The 22,383-nt window shown below is 37.9% G+C and overlaps 1 non-coding gene across 1 annotated transcript; it reads right to left on the bottom strand.

The window, feature by feature from the left end:
• Positions 1-18,861: 18,861 nt before the first annotated feature.
• Positions 18,862-18,965, bottom strand: LOC122152199. The gene has a single exon (XR_006164443.1). It is a non-coding gene; the product is annotated as a U6 spliceosomal RNA (small nuclear RNA).
• Between the last annotated feature and the right edge of the window lie 3,418 nt (positions 18,966-22,383).

Raw genomic sequence — 22,383 nt, 5'->3', positions numbered from 1 at the left:
TAAACCTCAAACAGGATAAACCCTAAAAGAAAATCACCAAGACATATATCATCAGCAAAGTCACCAAAACCAAAGACAGACTAAGAATCCTGAAAGCAGCACAGGCAAAATGAGAAGTTACCTACAAAGGGTAACCAATAAGACTAACCTATGATTTCTCAGCTGAAATCATGCAGGCAAGAAGGCAATGAGGTGGTATATATAAAATTCTGAAACAGAAAAATTTCCAAATGAGAATTGTATGCCCAGTAAAATTGTCCCTCATTTATGATGGTGAAATTAGGACGTTTCCAGATAAGTAGAAATCAAGGCAATTTGTTAAAACCAGACCAAACTTACAAGAGATGCTAAAGAGAGTCCTATGGACAGGGGATCAATAACAGCAAACAACAACTAACCATTAACACACATGATGACATAACCTAGAAACCAATCCAGTTATTGAAGTGTCCAAAGTAAAATAAGCTTACAAGATTGTAAATAGCCAAAATTTGCAATAAACCTAAGCATTCACCAATAGATGAATGTATAAATAAAATGTGGTATACTTATACAAGTGAATATTATTCAGCCATAAAAAGAAATAACTTTCTGATAAATGTTACAGCAGGAATGAATCTTGAAAACATTATGCTGTGTGAAATGTAACACACAAAAGGACAAATATTGTATGATTTCACATATATGACACAACCTACTTCCTTCACTTCAATATACTGTATGAAGGTTATATATTGTATACTGATGAAGGTTGAAGAATACAGTCTGCAGTATGGATTACATCTCAACATAAAGAAAACAAAAATCCTCACAACTGGACCAACGAGCAGCATCACAATAAATGGAGAGAAGATTGAGGTTGTCAAAGAATTCACGTTGCTTGGTTCTACAATCAATGCCAACGGAAGCAGCAGTCAGGACATTAAACAACGTGTAGCATTGGGAAAGTCAACTGCAAAGGAACTGTTTCAAGTGCTGAGGAGCAAGGATATCTCATTGAGGACTAAGGTGTGCCTGACACAAGCCATGATATTTCCAATCACCTCGTATGCATGTGAGAGCTGGAAAATGAATAAGGAAGACCAAAGAAGAGTTGATGCTTTTGAGTTGTGGTGCTGGCGAAGAATGCTGAAAGTACCATGGACTGCTAAAAGAACTAACAGATCTTTCCTGGAGGAAGTGCAGCCAGAATGCTCCTTGGAAGCAAGAATGGCCAGAGTTTGTCTCACCTGTTTTGGTCATGTTGTCAGAATGGACCATTCCCTGAAGAAGGATGTCATGCTTGGTAGGGTGGAGGGTCGACGAAAGAGGGGGAGGCCTTCAATGAGATGGATTGATATGGTGGCTGTGATGATGGGATCAAGTATAGCAGGGATTGTGGGGCTGGCGCGGGATCGGGCAGTGTTTCGTTCTGCTGTGCATGGGGACGCTATGAGTTGGAAACGACTCGACGGCACTTAACAACAACAACTTCCTTCTAAAAGTGATGAAAAAGATTGGAAACAAGTATGTTAGACTGCGTTCTCTAGAGAAACAAAACCAGTAAAGCTTATATATATATATACATATATATATATATGTATATATATATGTATATATACACACATACACATATATATGTGTGTGTATATATATATACATATATGTGTGTGTGTGTGTATGTGTGTGTGTGTGTGTATATATATATATATATATATATATATATATATAAAGAGAAAAATTTATCTTAGGAAAATGGCTCACACACTTATAGAAGCTGGCAAGTCCAAAATTCTTGGATCTTACATGAAGCCGGAGGCTTTTCCCTACTCTTACAGCTGCAGGGGCTGAGAAGCTCAAGGTTGGCAAGCAGTATACTGGCTGTTGGCTCCAACGAATGATGAATCCAAGATCTCCAGACTAAATGGTACATTGTTCGCTCACAGACAGTTGTAGGCAGCACGACAGAATCCCGATCCACAGAAAAATGTCTCTTTTCCCAGGATGTCCATAAATATACTGGGAGGAAGACACACCCCTACGGAAACTCCCTTTCAATGGATTGGCTGCCAGATGGATTGGCTGATGTTATTCCAGTCATGGGAATAACGACATCACAACTGCTTAAACCACACAGAATTGTGGTCCAGCCAAGTTGACACACAGCTCCAACTATCACAGTCCACTCCTTGTCAACTTGGCAGTTGTACACATCTTTTTAACCATATATGATCTCTAAATAAGGACAATTATAAAGTCATATTTGCACCTAACATGATACGCTAACACACGTACAACCTAAATGCATTAACACTATTTACATTTCACAGTTCATAACAAAAGGAAACAAAAATATTTGATGTAAACATACAATGAAAAAGTATAACAATCACAGTCCTCGTTTCTGCAACTGGTCATGTGGTCATAGCTGATATTCATAACTACCTTCTTCTACCACCCATTTTGTATTTCCCTTGCCCTCAGCAAGCACCTCAGCTGGTCATGGTTCTTTGCCTGGTGGGGTGACCCAAACCTTCATTTCTGAAGGCTCTAGATTGATAGAGGTCATATCCGAATTGGGTTGCTGTAATTTTCCATTGACTTTAATCACAGGGCATGGTAGTACTAAGAGACGTCCTAAAGAATCTCCTGTATTCCAGACATATTCTTCTTTATCTCTATGAAGTAAAGTCAATCTAATTTCCCTTTGGTAATCAGGATGCTGGTTTAGAGCATATACAGACTCCTAGAGAACATTGTCCCAACCCTTCAAGGTATTGCCACCTAGCTGGTGCCATTATTTTGTTTTCAGGAGGCCATTCCATTGTTCTATCAAGCTAGCTGCTTCAAGATGATGGGGCAAATGGTAAGACCAGTGAATTCCATGAACATAGGCTCATTGCTGCACTTCATTTGCTGTGAAGTGAGTTCCTGGATCTGAAGAAGTCCTGTGTGGGATACCATGAGGGTGGATAAAGCATTCTGTAAGTCCACATATGGTAGTTTTTGCAGAAGAATTGCATTCAGGGAAGGTGAATCCATATCCAGAATAAGTATCTATTCCAGTAAGAACAAAATGCTGTCCTTTCCATAATGGAAGTGGTCCAATGTAATCAACCTGCCACCATGTTGCTGTCTGATCACCCCAAGGAATGGTTCCTTATCGTGGACTCAGTGTTGGTCTAAGCTGCTGGCAGGTTGGGCACTCAGCAGTGGTGGTAGCCAAATCAATCTTGGTAACTGAGAGTCCATGTTGCTGAGTCCATGCAAAACCTCCATTCCTGTCACTATGGCCACTTTGTCCATAAGCCTATTCAGCAATGACAGGAGTAGCTGAGGAAAAAGGAAGGCTGGTTTCCACCAAACATGTCATCCTAGCCACCTGATTGTTAAAGTCCTCTTCTGCTGAGGTCACCTTTTGGTGGGTATTCACATTAGACACAAATACTTTTAATCCTTTGGCATGTTCAGAGAGATCTATTCACATACACCTTCCCCATACATCCTTATCACCAATCTTCCAATCATGCTCCTTCAAAGTCCCAGACCATCCAGCTAAGCCCTTAGCCACAGCCCATGAATTTGGATATAATCGCACATCTGGCCATTTCTTATTCCATGCAAAGTGAACAGCCATATGCATGGCTAGAAGTTCTGCCCATTGGGAGGATTTCCCTTCACCACTGTCCTTTAAGGAAGTCCCAGGAAGGGGCTGAAGTGCTGTTGCTGACTACTTTCAAGGATGGAAGGGCAATATCATGCAGAATCATCTATAAACCAGGCACAAGTTTTCTGTTCCTCAGTCAATTGATCATAAGGAACACCCCATGAGGCCATAGGTGCACACGGGGAGAGGGAGGGTAATGTCACTGGAGTGGAGACCTTAGGCATTTGGGCCACTTCCTCATGCAACATACCTGTGCTTTCAGGTCCTGCTTGAGCCCAATCTCTGATATTCTTTATTATTCCACTTCCATTTAATGATGGAGTGCTGCTGTACATGTCCAATTTTATGACTTGTGGGTCAAACAACACCCAGTTTATGATGGGCATCTCAGGCCTCATGGTGACATGGTCACCCATGTTTAGACTTTCAGTCTCTACTAAAGCCCAATAACAAGCCAAAAACTGTTTCTCAAAAGGAGAGTAGTTATCTGCAGAGGATGGCAGGACTTTGCTCCCAAATCCCAAGGGTCTGCATTGCAATTCACCAATATGGACCTGCCAAAGACTCCAAACAGCATCTCTATCTACTACAGACATGTCAAGCACCATTGGATCAGCTGGATCATATGGCCCAAGTTTCAGAGCAGCCTGCAGAGCAGCCTGCATGGCAGGCTGAACCTGTTGCAGAGCCCTCTGTTGTTCTGGGCTTCACTCAAAACTAGCAACTTTCTGAGTCATTTGATAAATAGGCCACAGAAACACACCCAAATGGGGGATATATTGCCTCTAAAATCCAAAGAGGCCTACCAAATGTTGTGCCTCCTTTTTAGTTGTGGGGGAAGCCAGATATAATAACTTATCCTTCACTTTAGTAGGAATATCTCAACATGTCCCACACCATTGGACCGCTAGAAATTTCACTGACGTTGAAGGTGGCTGAATTTTCCTTAGGTTAATTTCCCAACCTCTAGCATGCATATGTCTCACCAATAAGTCAAGAGTCAAAGATACTTCTTCTTTACTAGGTCCAATCAGCATAATGTCATCAATATAATGGATCAGTGTGATGTCTTGTGGAAGGGAAAGGCAATCAAGATCCCTACATACTGAATTATGACGTAGTGCCAGGCAGTTGACATACCCCTGAGGAAGGACTGTGAAAGTATACTGTTAGCCTTCCAGCTGAAGACAAAATGCTTCTGATGGTCCTTTGAAATTGGTATCAAGAAAAGACATTGACCAGATCAATAGCTGCATGCCAAGTACCAGGAGATGTACTAGTTTGCTCAAGCAATGAAACCACATCAGGAACAGCAGCTGCAATTGGAGTCACCACCTGATTAAATTTATGATAATCTACTCTCATTCTCCAAGAGCCATCTGTTTTTTGCACAGGCCAAATAGGTGAATTAAATGAGGATGTGGTAGGAATCACCACCCCTGCATCCTTCAAGTCCTTGATGGTGGCAGTAATCTCAACAACCCCTCCAGGGATGCGGTATTGCTTTTGATTTACTAATTTTGTAGGTAGAAGTAGTTCTAACAGCTTCCACTTGGCTTTTCCTACCATAATGGCCCTTACTCCACATGTCAGAGACCCAATGTGGGAATTTTGCCAATTGCTGATTATATCTATTCCAATTATGCATTCTGGCACTGGGGAAATCACTACAGGATGGGTTTAGGGACCCACTGGACCCACTGGACCCACTGTGAGACACACCTTAGCTAAGACTCCATCAATAACTTGACATCCATATGCCCCTACTCTGACTGGTGGGCCACAATGATGGTTTGGATCTCCTGAAATTAGCATAAATTCAGAGCCATTGTCCAGTAATCTCCCCAAAATATGATTATTTTCTTTTCTCCAATGAACAGTCACTCTCATAAAAGGCCTCAGATCCTTTTGGGGAAGGTTGGGAGAAAGATTGATATTATATAGACTTTTGTCAATGTAAGGGGGTCCTTCCTCAAAGAGACCTGGCCTCCCCTTCATTCAAGGGGTTGTGGGTCTGTGAACTGACTCAAGTCTGGGAATTGATTGAGAAATTGTGACTCTGTATTCTGGCGATTCAATCTAGGTTGCTGTTCACATGACCTAGAATTCTTCTGTCTCTACAGATCAAGTAAATATTTAGTAGGCTTGCCATGTATTTCACTACTAGAAACTAGTAGCCAATGCCATAATTCCACATGAGTCAGACTATTCTTATTACTGTTCTGACTCTGCTGTCCATTATGGTAACCATGCCCACCTTGCCTTTGTCCATTAACAGCTGCCACTTGGCCCCTACTACCATGGAGTTCAATCAGCCCCATCATAGTTAAGTGTCTTAGTTCAATTAGGGTGTGTCCCACTGTCAAATCTGGCTTACATAAAATAGCAATCACAGCAGTCTTCAAGGATGCTGAAGCTCCCTTCACAAATTTATTCCTCACTGTACTGGTGAAAATCATGTTTTCTGGACTCTCTATTTCTGGCTGTAGGGGTCTAATCTGAAAAAGCCATTCTAACAGACCAATTTCCCTAAGCCTCTAGATACCTTCTTCTACATTATACCAAGGCAGGTCTGGTACTTCAACTTGACTTAAGGTAGGCCACCACATAATCCATGCTTCTGCAATCCAACCAAGTAAACTATTAGATCCTTTCCTAACTTCTCGAGCTGAAACATTGAATGAAGAATCTGTAATTAGTGGGCCTAAGTCGATAAACTCAGACTGATCCAATCTTACATTCTTTGCACCATTATCCCACACCCTCAGTAGCCATTCCCATACATATTCTCCATGTTTCTGCCTATACATGTTAGCAAAATCAAATAGGTATTTTCGGGTGTAGCATACCACCTCCTCAGTCACACTTTCTATTTCACCTTTTGGCTCGCTTGGACTTAACTTTAGTTATAGGTCTAGCAGCAATAATGGGTAATTGGGGCACTTCCTGAGAACATTCAGCAATATCTTCCATGACCTCTGTCTCAGGCAATGACTCAGCAGGAACAATTGGGCTAATTCCATCAAACTGAGGTGGAGGGGATAATGTTTTTACAGTAATCCCTTCAGATGGGAGGGATTCAACAGAATTTACAGGCTCTGTAGCCTGATCTTCCTGACTATCTGTCCGTATGTCCCCATTTCAGGTTTCAGGATCCCATTTTTTCCCAATCAATGCCCTCACTTTAACTTCAGACACCATTCTGAAGTTGGCAATTTAATTCACATTGTAATTCAGTCACCCTTACAGTAAGACTCTGGGTTTGGTTTTCAGGAAAATCAGTTCTGTGACTAGAAGAAATAAGACATTCTTTCGGAGCACAACTGGAAATATTGGTCTTTTATACGGCACTTAAAATGAGACTCAGCAGCTCTGAGCTTGTCTCACTCTTTCATCACTTTGTCTAGTGTAAGTAGGACCAACCAACCAGCTTTCTTATACCCGTCATGCTGACAAATTTGCAAAAAAAGTATCAAATATGCTATCTCCCAGAGCCTCACTTCTCATAAGTACTTGATCTATTGGTGGTACTATTTTGCATATTAATGTTGCCACCTCATGCAACAGATTAGCAGGGCCCTCTTTACTAACAGAGACAGGGTCACTAGTGTCTTTACAATTAATCAAATTGGAGAACCAATTTAGGAAGTCCATCCTTATGATTTTGTCTCTCTAGAACCACTCCCAGTACCAAATGTGTTAGACTGAGTTCTCTAGAGAAACAAAATCAGGAAAGCTTATACATACATAGATAGAGAAATTTATCTTAGGAAAATGGCTCACACACTTATAGAAGCTGTCAAGTCCCAAGTTCTTGGATCAAACATCAAACTGGAGGCTTTTCCCTACTCTTGCAGCTGCAGGGACTGAGGAGCTCAAGGTTGGCAGGCATTATATTGGCTGTTGACTCCAACAGTTGATGAATCCAAGATCTCCAGGCTGAATGGTAGATTGTTTGCTCATGGACAGTTGTAGGTAGCACAACAGAATCCCGATCCACAGAAGAATGTCCCTTTTCCCAGGATGTCCATAAATACAGCGGAAGCAGTCCACAACTCTAGGAAAACTCCCTTTCAATGGATTGGCTGCTCAAAACATATTCATCTGATCCCATCATGGGAATAACCACATCACAATTATTTAAACCACATAGAATTGTGGTCCAGCCAAGTTGACACACAGCTCCAACTATCACAACAGGTAATGGTAATGTTTGCCTAACATTGTGAAAGGAATTAATGTCACTGAATTATACATGTCAAAATTGTAGAAATGGCAAATATTAGTTATATATATTTCACCAAAATATAAATTCAGAGCAAAGGAAAGTGAAGTAATATAAAAAATGTAGCATACTAACAATAATACTTTAATATCACATAAAGTAGATTTCACAGTAAAAATATTGCTATATATAGGAGATATTTTCTGATGATAAATGGATACATTCATCAGTTGTACATACAAATCCTAAATGCTTACATACCTAATAATAAGGCTTCAAAATTCAATAAATGAAGCTGATAGATTTTTTTACAATAATGTTTTATTTTGTTTTCTGTGGAAGTTTACACAGCAAACTAATTTCTATTTAAACCATTTCCATACAAATTGTTAAGTGACATTAGTTACATTTTCCACAATTTTTCAACCTTCCCTTTAATTCTGTTTCGCTAGTTCCATTTCCAATACCCTAGTTTCCCCTCTCCTTTGTCTTCTCTCTCATTTTTGCTTTAGAGTAACTTTTGACCTTTTGGTTTGGTCTAGAATGTTTTTTAATGGAGCACTGCTCACAGTCAGTATCCTTTATTTTGTGTACCAATATGTTATTTTGCCAAAAGGTGATCTCAGGGATAGTTTTGTTTCAATGCTTAAAGAGTATCTGAGGGTGATAGTTTCAGGGATTCCTGAAACTGGTCCAGCATGTCTGGATTTTTTAAGAATCTGGACACTGTTCTGTACTTTTCTCCTATTCTATCAGGATCTACCTATTTGGCCCTGATCAGAATGGTCAATAGTGGCAGCTAGGAACCACTTAGTTCTTCAAGATGGCCTCAGGGTAGATTAGGCCGTAGCTCATGTAGGCTATTAGCCCTGTAGACTAGTTGTTCTCTGAGATTTTGGTTTCCTTTTATCTCTTTATCCTCTGTGAATATATATGCATGCACACACATACTTGTACATACACACACATATAGATATTTCTTTTTGTGCACACTTATGTACACACCTGTACCTAACCATACACATATATGCCTATAAACATACATATGTGACCATATATTCATTTTTTGGTTATGGTTGGTATTGTTGCAAAATTAAATATGTCATATTATTTAGCACAAATATCCTTTTCTCTTTTGTGCTTCTTAGTGTCATTTTTTACTTTGGTTAAACTGTGCTCATTATACCCACATTCAGTGCTACTAGAAAAATATTTAAATCATAATTGTAGTTGGAGATTTCATCAACCTTCTTTAGTAAATGATAGAACAATAAGACAGACAATAAATAGGAATATAGAAGACCTGAACAACCTTCAAATCACTTGACCAACTTAACTCTTTCTAAAACTCTACCAAACAACAGCAGAATTCAAATTCATTTAAAGTGCACACAGAATATTTATGAAGATAGATTATAGTCTGGGCCATCCAACAAGTGTGAAAGAATTTTAAAATATCAAATCATTATATTAACTCAAATTAGTATGTTATCTCACCACAATGTAATTAAATTAGAAATTACTTAAAGAAAGTTATCTATATCATCCCAAAGGCTTGCAAGCAAAATAGCACACTTAAAATAACCCATCATTTAAAGGATAACTCAAAATGAAAATTAGAAAATATTTTAAACTGAATGAAAAGTAAAATAAAGCATGTTGAAACCTGTGGGATATTTCTAAAATAGTAATTAAAGGAAATGTTATAGCACTGAACACTGCATGTTAAAAAAGAAGAAGGATATAAAAAATGACATTAATTTCCATCATAAAAAAGAGACAGAAAAAGAACAACTAGTTAAAACAAAGTAAGAAGAAAAAAAGGAAAGAATAAATATTGAAAAATAATGGTGCCCGGCTAGTAATGCCAACCACTCAGGAAAGAATCAAAACTGGATATCCTGTATAGAGTGGGAGGAAAAATGTGGAACAAAATAAAAAAACACAATAATGACCAGAATTACTGGTTGGATGGAGTCCGGTGGGACCCCCCCTCCCATATTGGGGTCCTGGGATACACTTTGGGCCTGGAATAAAACTCATACCTATTACTATTGGGCTCTCAGCCCAATAGTAAATATGTACACATAGACCACTCAACCCAGGGAGATGTACCCATATACTCTATGGAGATGCATCCCTTGGAGCAATCGACCTCAGGGCACCAGAGGGGCAACATTTGCACAAAGGAAATGCAAGACACACAGGAGTGCACAACTATGAGGGATATGGGGAGGGAGGTTACTGGGAAGGGAGGGGAGGGGAGTGGGTTAGGGTGGGAATGGTAATTGGGGAGTGAAACCTAATGTACATGTAAGCTGAATGTAAAACAAACTCTGCTCTATCAACTTGCACATAAAGCACAATTAACAAAAACAGAAATAAAGAGACAAAACAAAACAAATAAATAAAAATAGATAACATAAAAACAATAGAAAAAAATTAATGAGCCCAAAGATATCTCTTGAGGAGGTCTATAAAATTGATAAACCTCCAGCTAACCTGAGAAGTGAAGAAAAAGAGAGAATATATAAAATATTGATATCGTAGATGTGAGATTTTGCCTCATTTCAGAATCTAAATCAAAGGTAATAAGTAATCAATCACTCTTAGCAATTCTACACCAATAAATTCAACAAAGAGCTAGTACCCTGAAAGACAAAAACCACCAAACTCATCCAAGAAGAAATAGATAACCTGAGTGACTCTGTATGTGTCATAGAGAAATAAATTTGTGATTTCAAATGTTTCTGCAAAGAAAATTCCAGATCCAGATAGCTTCATTGATAAATTTTAGCAAACATTTAATGAATATTAACTCTTAAGTTTATACAAGTTCTTCCAAGAAATTGAAAAGGATAAACTACTTCCCAAACTACTCAATGAATCCAGCATTACCTGGATACAAAATCCTGACTAAGATATTACAACAAATGAAAACTACAAGTAAACATAAACAGAAAAATTCTAAACAATGTTTTAGCATAATGAATGCAACAAATTTACAAAAGATAATACATCATGACCAAGTGGAGTTTATCATAGGAATATAAGGTTGATGTTACATTTGAAAATCAATCGATATAGGCTACCAAATTAATAAACACAAAACTTGGAATAAAGGAACTTCCTCAACATAATAATTGGCATCTACAAAAAAAAAAAAAAAAAAAAAAAAAACCCAGCTAGCATCATATCTAATGGAGTAAGATTAAATGTTTTTCTCCTAAGATCAGGGATAAGAAAAGGACATTATAGCTCTCACAACTTCTATTTAATATTATGTGGAAGATCTAGCCAACTGAGTAAGACAAGAAAAAGAAATAAAAGTCAACCAGTTTGAAAAGTAAGAAATAAAACTAGGTTTATGTACAAATCACATAATTATCTATGTAGAAAATCTAATGAAATCTACAAAAAAAGATACAATAAATAAATAAGTTTAGAAAGGCTGTAGGATACATGATCAATATACAATATTCATGTAAAGAAATATACTAGGAATGAATAATAATAAACTGAAATTTACTAAATGCCATTAAAATTACTTAGGGATAAATTTGACAAAATATGTGAAAGAATTTACACTGGAAAAGTATTCACTCTACAGGTCAAATTGTTCAAATTTTACACATGTGCTATGTTCAGTTTACTGTGTGTTATATGGAAAATCCACTGCTATTTGGTTGATTCTGACTCATAATGACCCTCAATGGGCTTCCAAGGCTATACATCTTTATGGAATTAAATTACTTTCTCTACCTCCAGTGGAGAAGCTGTGGGTTGGAACCACTGACTTTCTGGTTTGTAGTCAAATTACGTACTATGCCACCAGATCTCTCTTGTATGTTATATAGACCTCAATAAAATATTAAAAACAGTTATGATAAACCATCTTTTGTATAACATTTCATCAATTCATTTGGTCTTCACATGTTACAAACATATGACTTATTTCTATATTTAAGTCATTCCCTGTTGTTACATTATTGAATGAAAATTAAAAAAGTATACAATTTAAAAAAGTAAAATAAGGGTAAATTATCTCTACAAATTTTAATCTTATTGTTAAACAATAAACAAAGTAAACTTTCTGTTTTTTCAGTGTTGCATTCGTTTCTTGCCTCATGGTTACATGATGGTGAGAGCAGCTCACACAACAATCTATGTCCAGAGGCAAAAAAGGGTTGTTGTTATGTGCCGTCAAGTCGGCCCCGACTCATAGCGACCCCTCCTTGGGTTTCCGAGGCAGTATCACTACGGAAGTAAGATTGCCCAACCTTCCTTCCGAGGAGTGGCTGGTGGGTTTGAACCACCAGCCTTCTGGTTAGCAGTCAAGTGCTTTAGCCACTATGCTACCAGAGCTCCTCCTATCCTAATGTGCCTTTTGTAAGTGTGAAACTCCCTTTAAAAACCTACTTTTGTGCTGAACAGACACATCCTACCATATTCCCACTGATATTTCATTACCCATGTCAGATTGGGTTATAACATTTTTTTTTCTCCACGTCACAAGAATCTGTAAGAGAAGAGTTTCCAAGTTGGCTATTTTAGGGATTAACAGCCTCATCAGAGAAACAGACTTTCTGCTGTTATGTCTTCAGCATCCTGATATTTTTTCTTCAGCCTTTCAGGGTTAGAGCAGCTCTAATTTCCATCATCTCACAAAACAAAGGCCATAAGTGAGTGTCTTCTTCTGAATTCTTCATTAAAACAAATAATATTTAGCAAGGACATGTCTATGACTAGAATTGCCTTATATTTCATTTCCAAACACTGTCAGAGGAATAAACTGCCTTAAATTAAACAAAACAAACTTTGAACTTTGTCTTAGCCAGGTTAGAGGAACAAAATTAGTAAGCTATAGAAATATAGATGTAGATATAATTGATATTAATCACAGGACATGATAGAACTAAAAGACAACTAAGGGATCTGTTCCACCACTCTTCTTTCAGTTTGTTGCACTGTGATGGCTTGAGTGTTGCTGTGAGGCTGGAGGCTATGACACCGGTGTTTGATACACCATCAGGGTCACCCATGGTGGACAATTTTAGTGGAGTTTCCAGACTAAGATAGATTGGAAAGAAGGAAGGGGCCATCCACTTCTCAAAGCATTGGCCACTGAAAATATTATGAATATCAGTGAAATATTATTTGATATATTACTGGAAAATGTTATGAATATTTTTGAAACATTGTCTGACATAGTGCTGAAGATGAGGCCCTCAGGTCGGAAGGCACTTAAAATACGATTGGGGAAGGGCTGCTTCCTCAAAGTAGAGTCCACCTTAATGATGTAGATGGAGTAAACTTTTAGGGACCTCCATTTGCTGATGGGGCATGACTCAAAATGGGAAGAAACAGTTGCAAACATCTATTAATAACCAGAACTTAAAATGTATGAAGTATGAATATGGGAAACTGGAAGATGTCAAAAATTATATGAAACATATAAAGATCGATTTCTTAGACATTAGTGGTATGAGCAGGACTGGTATTAGCCATTTTCAGTCTGAAAAATATATGATATACTATGGCAGGAATGACCAATTGTAGAGGAAAAGTGTGGCATTTATAGTCACAAAGAAAGTTTCAAGATCTATCTGGAAGTACAATGCTGCCAGTGATAGGATAATATCCATATGCCTACAAGGAAGACCAGTTAATACTACTATTAAAATTTATTCACCAACCACTAAAGCCAAAGATAGGGAAACTGAAGATTTTTTTTCAACTTCTGAAGTTTGAAATTGACCATACAAGTAATAGTGTTGTATTGATTATCACTGGTAAATGGAATTTGAAAGTTGGAAAGAAAGAAGAATCAATGCTAGTTGTGATAGAAATGTGATAGAAACTTAGTGATAGAAATGATCCCAAAGATTGCATGATAGAATTTTGCAAGACCAACGACTTATTCATTGCAAATACATTTTTTCAACCACATGAATGGCAGCTATACATGTGGACATTACAAGACAGAATACACAAGAATCAGATCAACTCCATTTGTGGAAAGAGTCAATGGAGAAGCTCAATATCTTCAGCCAAAACAAGGCCAGGAACTGACTGTGAAACAGACCATCAATTCTCATATGCAAGTTCATGTTGAAGCTGAAGACAATTAAAACAAATACACAAGAGCCAAAATATGACTGTGATTATATCCCACCTGAATTTAGAGAGTATGTGAAGAATAGATTAGATGCATTGAACAGCAATGACTGAAAATAGACCAATTATGGGATGACATCAAGAACATCACACATGGAGAAAGCAAAAGATCATTGAAAAAACAGAAAAGGAAGACCAAAATGGCTGTCAGAAGAGACTCTGAAACTTGCTTTTGAATGTAGAGTAGCTAAAGCAAATGGAACTAATGACAAGATAAATGAACTGAACAGAAGATTTCAAAGAGCAGCTCTAGCAGACAAAGTAAATTATTATGATGAAATGTACAAAGACTTGTAGTTAGAACAATAAAAGGGAATAACACACTTGGTATTTCCAAAGCTGCAAGAACTAAAGAAAATATTCAATCCTTGACTTGTAATATTGAAAGATTGTATGGGCAAAATACTTGATGATGCAGGAAACATCAAAAGAACATGGAAGGAACAAACAGAATCACTGTAGAAAAAAGAATTGGTCGATGGTCAACTATTTTAGGAGGTGGTATATGATCAAGAACCAATGGTACTGAAGGAAAAAGTCCAAGCTACACTGAAGAAATTGGTGAAAAACAAAGCTTCAGGAATTAATAGAATACTTATTGAGATGTTTCGACAAATGGATGCAGCTCTGGAGGCACTTGCTTGTCTATGCCAAGAAACTTGGAAGACAGCTACCTGGCCAACTGACTGGAAGAGATCCATGTTTGTACCTATTCCAAAGAAAGGTGATCCAACAGAATGTGGAAGTTATCCAACAATATCATTAACATCACGTGCAAGTAAAATTTTGCTGAGGATAATTCAAAAATGGCTGTAGCAATATAGTGCCACGGAACTTTCAGAAATGCAAGTTGGATTCAGAAGAGGATGTGGAATGAAGAATATCATTGCTGATGTCAGAAGGATCTTGGCTGAAAGCAAAGAATACCAGAAAGATGTTTACTTGTCTTTTTTTTTGACTATGCAAAAATGTTCAGCTGTGTGGATCATAACACATTATGGATAACATTGAGACAAATAATTCTAGAACACGTAATTATACCCACAAGGAACCTGTACATAGACCAGGAGGATGTCATTCAATAAGAATAAGAAGAAACTGCATGGTTTAAAATCAGGAAGGGAGTGGGTCAGGGCTGTGTTCTTTCACCATACTTGTTCACTCTATATAATGAGAAAATAATCTGAGAATCTGGACTATATGAAGAATCTGGCATCAGAAATGGAAGAAGACTCATTAACAATCTGCAATATGCAGACGACATAGCCTTGCTTGCTGAAAGTGAACCACTTACTGATGAAGATTAAAGACTACAGTCTTCAGTATGGATTACACCTCAATGTAAAGAATATTAAAATCCTCACAACTGGACTGATAAGCAGCTCCATGATAAATGGAGAGAAGATTGAAGTTGTCAAAGATTTCATATTACTTGGTTCCACAGTCAATACCAATTGAAGCAGCAGTCAAGAAATCAGGCATCATATTTCACCAGGCAAATCTACTGCAAAAGATCTCTTTCAACTAAGTGCTGAACAGCAAAGATGTTTCTTTGAAGACTGAGGTGTGCCTAAACCAAGCCATGATGTTTTCAATCACCTCATATGCATGTGAAAGCTGGACAATGGATAAAGAAGACCGAAGAAGAGTTGATGCTTTTCAGTTGTGGTGTTGGTGAAGAATACTGAAAGTGCCATGGACTACCAGAAGAACTAACAAATCTGTCCTAGAAGAAGTGCCACCAGAATCCTCCTTGGAGGTTAGAATGCCCAGAATTCATCTCACCTGCTTTAGTCACGTTGTCAATATCCCTGGAAAGGGAATTGTGCTTGGTAAAATGGAGGGTCAGTGAAAAAGGGGAATACCCTCAATTAAATGGATTGACACAGTGGCTGCAATGATGGACTCAGGTATAGCAAGGATTGTGAGGCTGGCACAGGACCAGGCAGTGTTTCATTCTGTTGTACATAGGGACAAAATCATTCAGAGCTGACTTGATGACACCTAATAACAACACAACAAGGTATCTCCAAATTCAGACATACTCTTCTTTGCCTCCACTGTGTAATAACAACCCAATTTCCTCTTATAATCAACATCGATGACACCAGCCAGTATAGTAACTCTCTTCTTTGTCTGTTGCTTCTGAGGTATGAGAAGCCAAAGTGGTTGGGTGATATTGTTTGTTCAATGAAATCATTGTTGTGTCTCTTGGTAGAAGCAGGTTTCTCTTTGGAACTCTTTGGAACTAAGACCTTTATACCAGCAAAGCTTAGTGTCATGGGGACAGAAAGTGAAAAATTTCCCAATGGAGTATTCCTTGATGAGGGATAATAGTGAGGGATGACACTCCCATTTCCATCCCTTGATTCCTGGAGGTGTGAATCCTGGCTATGTGATTTAAAGCATAAACAGCCTCATGGAAAACTACCACAGCCCTGCAAAATGCCATAATTGTGTGTTGGAAAGACAATTCATTTTTTCTATCAAACAAGCTGCTTCAGGATAATGGGGACCACAGTAAGATCAGTGAATTGGTATGTCAGATGACAGGCTGAAAATTCCTGCATACTTATGTCCCTAAATACCTAAGTCAGGTGACAGGAAAAGTGAAAAGTGAGTGAGTGTTAATAAAATGTTCATGTATGGTCTAGAGGCAGAATAACCAAAAAAAGAAAAGAAAACTATCCACTACCATCAAGTTGAGTCAAATACTTAACTACCCTATAGGACAGAGTAGAACTGCCCCATAAGGTTTCCAAAGCTGTAAATCTTTATGGAAACAGACTGCCATATATTTCTCCCATAGAGTGTCTAGGAGGTTTGACCCACAGACCCTGAGGTTAGCAGGTATATGATTTAACTATTGCACCACCAGTGTTCCATTCAGAGGCAAAATACAGCCTTGGAAATCCCACTTTTTTGCTCTCAAGGCTTTCCAATGATTGAGTGAGGCCCACTCATATTATGAAAGGTAATCAACCTACTCAAGGTCAGCTGATTTAATCACATGTAACTACTTTATAAGAGTGGCCAGATTAGTGTTTAATCAAACACCTTTATACTATAATCTAACCAAGTTAACACATGAAATTAACCATCCCAAGTCTCCTTCCATGCAAAGACAGGCAACTCCTAACTTCCTCATTGTTGTTGTCGTTATGTGCAGTGGAGTCAGCCCTGATTCACAGAGACTCCTCCTTTGGCTTCCAAGGTGGTGGTGTTACAAAAGTAGATTGCCCAACCTTCCTTCTCAGGAGTGGTTGGTGGGTTTAGAACCACCAGCCTTCTGGTTAGCAGTCAAGTGCCTTACTTACTGTGCTACCAAAGCCCATTAGCAAATAAGGAAAATGGTGTCTACTACACCAATGCTAGGAGCTCTGGTAGCATAGTGCCTAAGGCACTTGACTGCTAACCGGAAGGCTGGCATTTCAAACCCACCAGCCACTCCTCGGAAGGAAGATAAGGCAATCTACTTCCATAGTAACACTGTCTTGGAAACCAAAGGAGGGGTCACTATGAGTCAGGTCGAACTCGACGACAGCACATGACAACAACAACATACCAATGCTAGACAAAAGAAAGCCAATTTATTATTAATTGTTGTTGTTCTTGAGTGCCATTGATTCAATTCTGACTCACAGTGACTCCGTGTGACAGAGCAGAACTGCTCCATAGCATTTTAGACTGCAATCTTTACAGGAGCAAATCACTAGGTCTCTGTCCCACAGAGCCACTGGATGGATTCCAACCATCATTCTTTCAGTTAACAACCAAGCACTTAAGCATTGTGCCATCAGGTTTCCTTTTATTGTCAATTAAAACACAAAATAAAGATTAATAACAGCCCTCTAGAGTCCAGAATCTGAAGAAATGAAGGCATTCTTTAGATGGTCCAATCCAGGAATAGTGAAACCTGGTATTTATGAAAATTAACAGTGCTGCCACCCAAATAGACACATACAGACACATACACACACACATGCACACAGAGCAGGCATCAATAACTATCACAGTATCTTTGTCAGTGAACCTAGACATGTTCTCAGAATTCCATTCAATCCTTCATTTTAAGCAATTACTGCCAATCAGTGGTCAAATGTGAGATAAAATATTTTTGCATTCCTCTTGCTTTCAAGAAAAAATGTTTCTGAACTGTTGAGAGACTAATTTTAAATAACAATGAAATTTTTCAAAGTCATTATTCATGCTCAGTTCTCACTCTTATAGATATTTTGCCCACAGCCATAAATGATGGTGTCCTACCATTGTCTTACCAAAGCTTCAACTTTGTGCCCTGTTTCACCCACAGTTAAAAGACTTCCAAGAACCCAACTTAAGAAATGCTTCTTAGAATTTAGGAAAATATGCCCATGCTGAAGTGACCAAAAGAACTGTCTAAAATGAGGGGACACCAGATATATTCTAAAACCAACTTGTAAGCTTATCTTATTTCTCCATAGAACATATTTTATCTCCACAGAACAGATTTTCTTCTACCTCACTTAACTTATGAAAGACTAGGGTTTTATCATCTTTTTTTTTTATGTTACATTATTGTGAATATGTGTGTGTGTAGTAAAAGGTGTCATATTAACCACTGTAAGTTTACCACTGGATGGCATTAATTAAAAATGTTGCACAACCATCTATCTTCAAAATTTCCATCACCCTAAAATAGAAACTCTGAACCCATTAAGAAATAACTTCTCCTCCTTCCTTCCTTCCAGTCTGGTAAATTCTATTCCACTCTCTGTCTGTGAATTTGCCTAGTTTAAATATTTCATATGCATGTCTTATATTTCATTTAAGAAAAAATATGTAGCACTTCAAAAATTTGCATGTCATCTTAGTACAGGGGCCATGCTAATCTCTGTATTATTCTAATTTTAGTAAATGTGCTGCTAAACCAAGCACTCAGTATTTGTGTTTTTATGACTGGTTTATCTCACTTAGAATAGTTTTCAAGGTCCACCCATTTTGTATTACCTTTTAGAATGGCATTCCTTTTTATGGTTGAATAACATTCCCTTGTAAGTATAGACCATATTTTGTTTATCCAGTTACCTGTTGATGGATACTTGGATTGTTTCAACTCTTCAGCTACTGTGAATAATCATTCAATGAACACTGACTTACAATTACCTCTTTAAGTCCCTGCTTTCAAATATTTTGGATGTACACCTAGAAATGGAATTGTTGTGTCATATCATAGTTCTGTTTAATTTTCTGAGGAAATGACACATTCTTTTCCACAGAGACTGCTCCATTTTACATTCACCAGAAATGTACAATGGTTCTAATTTTTCCACATCCTTGCCACTTTATTATTTATTATTATTATTATTTATTGTAACCATTCTAATGGATGTGAAGTGGTATCTAATCATAATTTTCACATATATTTTGCTAATGATTAATGATGTTGAGTATCTTTTCATGTGTTCATTTGCCATTAGTCTGCATTCTTTGGAGAAATGTGTATTCAAGTCCAATATCCATTTTTAAATTAGGTTGTTTATCTTTTGGTTTTTCAGTTGTAGAATCCTTTGTATATTCCGGATGAGTATATTAAGAAATGAAGGATATTATCTTGAAGAAAAAAAAAAAATACTGTTACCTTACCATGCAATCTTTTTTTGATCTTTCTTTTCTTCCCCCAAGGAGCTCTGGGAAAAGAGTGTGGCATTTCCACAGAAAATTAAACAGAACTATGATATGACACAGCAATTCCATGTCTAGGTGCATATCCAAAATACTTGAAAGCAGGGACTTAAAAAGGTGAATGTACACCAATGTTCATTGAATGATTATTCACAGAAGCTGAAGAGTTGAAACAATCCAAGTATCCAAAGGGAGAAAACAAGACCCCCAACCCCCAAGTGACAGGAAAAGCAGAGGGGAAAGGAAAAAAAAGGAAAGCCAGGGCATCCAGGAGAGATTGAGCAAGTGGCAGAGGGATAGAGTTAAGGGGAGGAAACCAAGCTCCAACCTCCAAGAGGCAGGAAAAGCAAAGGGGAAAGGAAAGGAAAGCCAGGGTGTCCAGGAGAGAGTGACCAGAGAGAACCAGGTAAGGGGAGGGTGGAGAGTTTTTGAAAATCTAAGGGAGACAAACTTATCTGTTGGTTTGTCATACTGTGCTGGCATGTTGCTGTGAGGCTTGAGGCTGTGCTACCATTTTTTCAAACACCAGCTGGGTTGCATATGGTGCAAAGGTTTTGGAGCAGCTTGCAGACTGAGACAGACTAGGAAGAAGGTAGAAGCCATCCACTTCTCAAAGAATTGGCCAGGGAAAACCTTATGAATAGCAGAGAAATATTGTCTGTTACAATACTAGACAACTATATGAATAGCCCAGAAAGACTGATATAGTGTAGGAGGATGAGCCACTTAGGTTGTAAGGTCCTCAAAATATGACTGGGATGGAGCCATCAGAGTAGAGCCAACCTTACTGATATGGATAAAGTAAAGTTTTTGAGACCTTCATTTGCTGACGTGATATGATTCAAATTGAGGAGAAACAGCTGCAAACATCCATTAATAATCAGAACATGGAATGTACAAAGTACGAATCTAGGAAATTGGAAGTTGTCAAAAATGAAATAGAACACATAAAGATTGATATCCTAGCATATAACAATAACAACAACAATGAGTTGAAGTAGACTGTAGACATTTTGAATCAGAGAATCATATGATCTACTATGCTGGGAATGAAAATTTGAAGAGGAATGAAATGGCATTCATTATCACAAAGGATATTTCAAGATCTGTACTGAAGAATAATGCTGTCAGTGATAGGATAATACCCATACGTCTACAAGGAGGACAAGTTGATATGACTATTATTCAAATTTATGCACCTACCACCAAAGCCAAAGATGAGGAAATTAAAGATTTTTAATTCCTCTGCAATCTGAAATTGACAATCATGCAATCAAGATGTGCTAATTATCACTGGTGATTGAAATGCAAAAGTTGGAAATGAAGACGAATCACAGGTAGTTGGAAAATTTGGCCTTGGTGACAGAAATAATGCTGGAGATTGCATGGTAGAATTTTGCAAGACCAATGACTTATTCACTGCAAATACAGTTTTTCAACAACACAAATGAGAGCTATACATGTGGACTTTGCCAGATGGAATACACAGGAATCAGATTGACTACATCTGTGGGAAGATGCAATGGAAAAGCTCAATATCTTCAGCCAAAACAAAACCAGGAACTGATTGTGGAACAGACCATCAATTGCTCATATGCAAGTTCAACTTGAAGTTGAAGTCAATTAAAGCAAGTCCATGAGAGCCAAAATATGATCTTGAATAAATCCCTTCTGAATTTAGAGACCATCTAAAGAATAGTTTTGATGTATTGAACTCCAATGACCAAAAACCAGAAGAATTTGGGATGACATCAAGAACATCATTCACGAAGAAAGCAAGAGGTCATTAAAATGATGAGAAAAAAAGAAAAGACCAAAATGGATGTCAGAAAAGACTCTGAAGCTTGCCATTGATCAGAGAGTAGCCAAAGCAAATGGAAGAAATGACAAGATAAAAGAACTGAACAGAAGATTTCAAAGAGCAGTTCGAGCAGACAAAGCCAATTACTATAATGAAATGTGCATAGATTTGGAGTTAGAAAACCAAAAGGGAAGAACATGCTTGGCATTTCTCAAGCTGAAATAACTGAAGAAAAAATATTAAGCCTCGATTGCAATATTGAAGATTCTATGGACAAAATATTGAATGATGCCAAAAGCATGAGAAGATGGAAGGAATACAAAAAGTCACTGTAACAAAAAGAAGTGGTAGATCTTCATCCATTTCAGGAGGTGGCATATGATCAAGAACCAATGGTACTGAAGGAAGAAGTTGAAGCTGCTTTGAAGGCATTGGTGAAGAACAAGGCTCCAGGAATTGACAGAATACCCATTGGGACATTTCAACAAATAGATGCCCCAATGAGGCACTCACTCAGTTATGCCAACAGATTTGGATGACAGCAACCTTGCCAACTGACTGGAAGAGATCCATATTTGTACCCATTCCAAAGAAATATGGTCCCACAGAATGTGGAAATTATTGAACAATATCATTAATATTGCATGCAAGTAAAATCTTATTGAAGATAACTCAAAAATGGTTACAGCAGTATATTGACAGAGAACTTCCAGTGGTGCAAGCCAGATTCAGAAGTGGACATGGAACAAGGGATATCATTGAGGATATCAGATGCGTGTGTGCACTGGTCAGGTATCCACAGAAACTATTTGCAAGATTACAGTTAAGGATGGAGTTTGCAGCCAAATAAAGTGCCCACTGCCAATCTAA

Source organism: Orycteropus afer, unplaced genomic scaffold (genome assembly GCF_000298275.1).
Source record: "Orycteropus afer afer isolate SDZICR_OR568_19922 unplaced genomic scaffold, OryAfe1.0 scaffold00019, whole genome shotgun sequence".
NCBI lineage: Eukaryota > Metazoa > Chordata > Mammalia > Tubulidentata > Orycteropodidae > Orycteropus > Orycteropus afer.
Note: the sequence above shows the minus strand (reverse complement) of the source record. Positions and strands in the feature narration are given on the sequence as shown.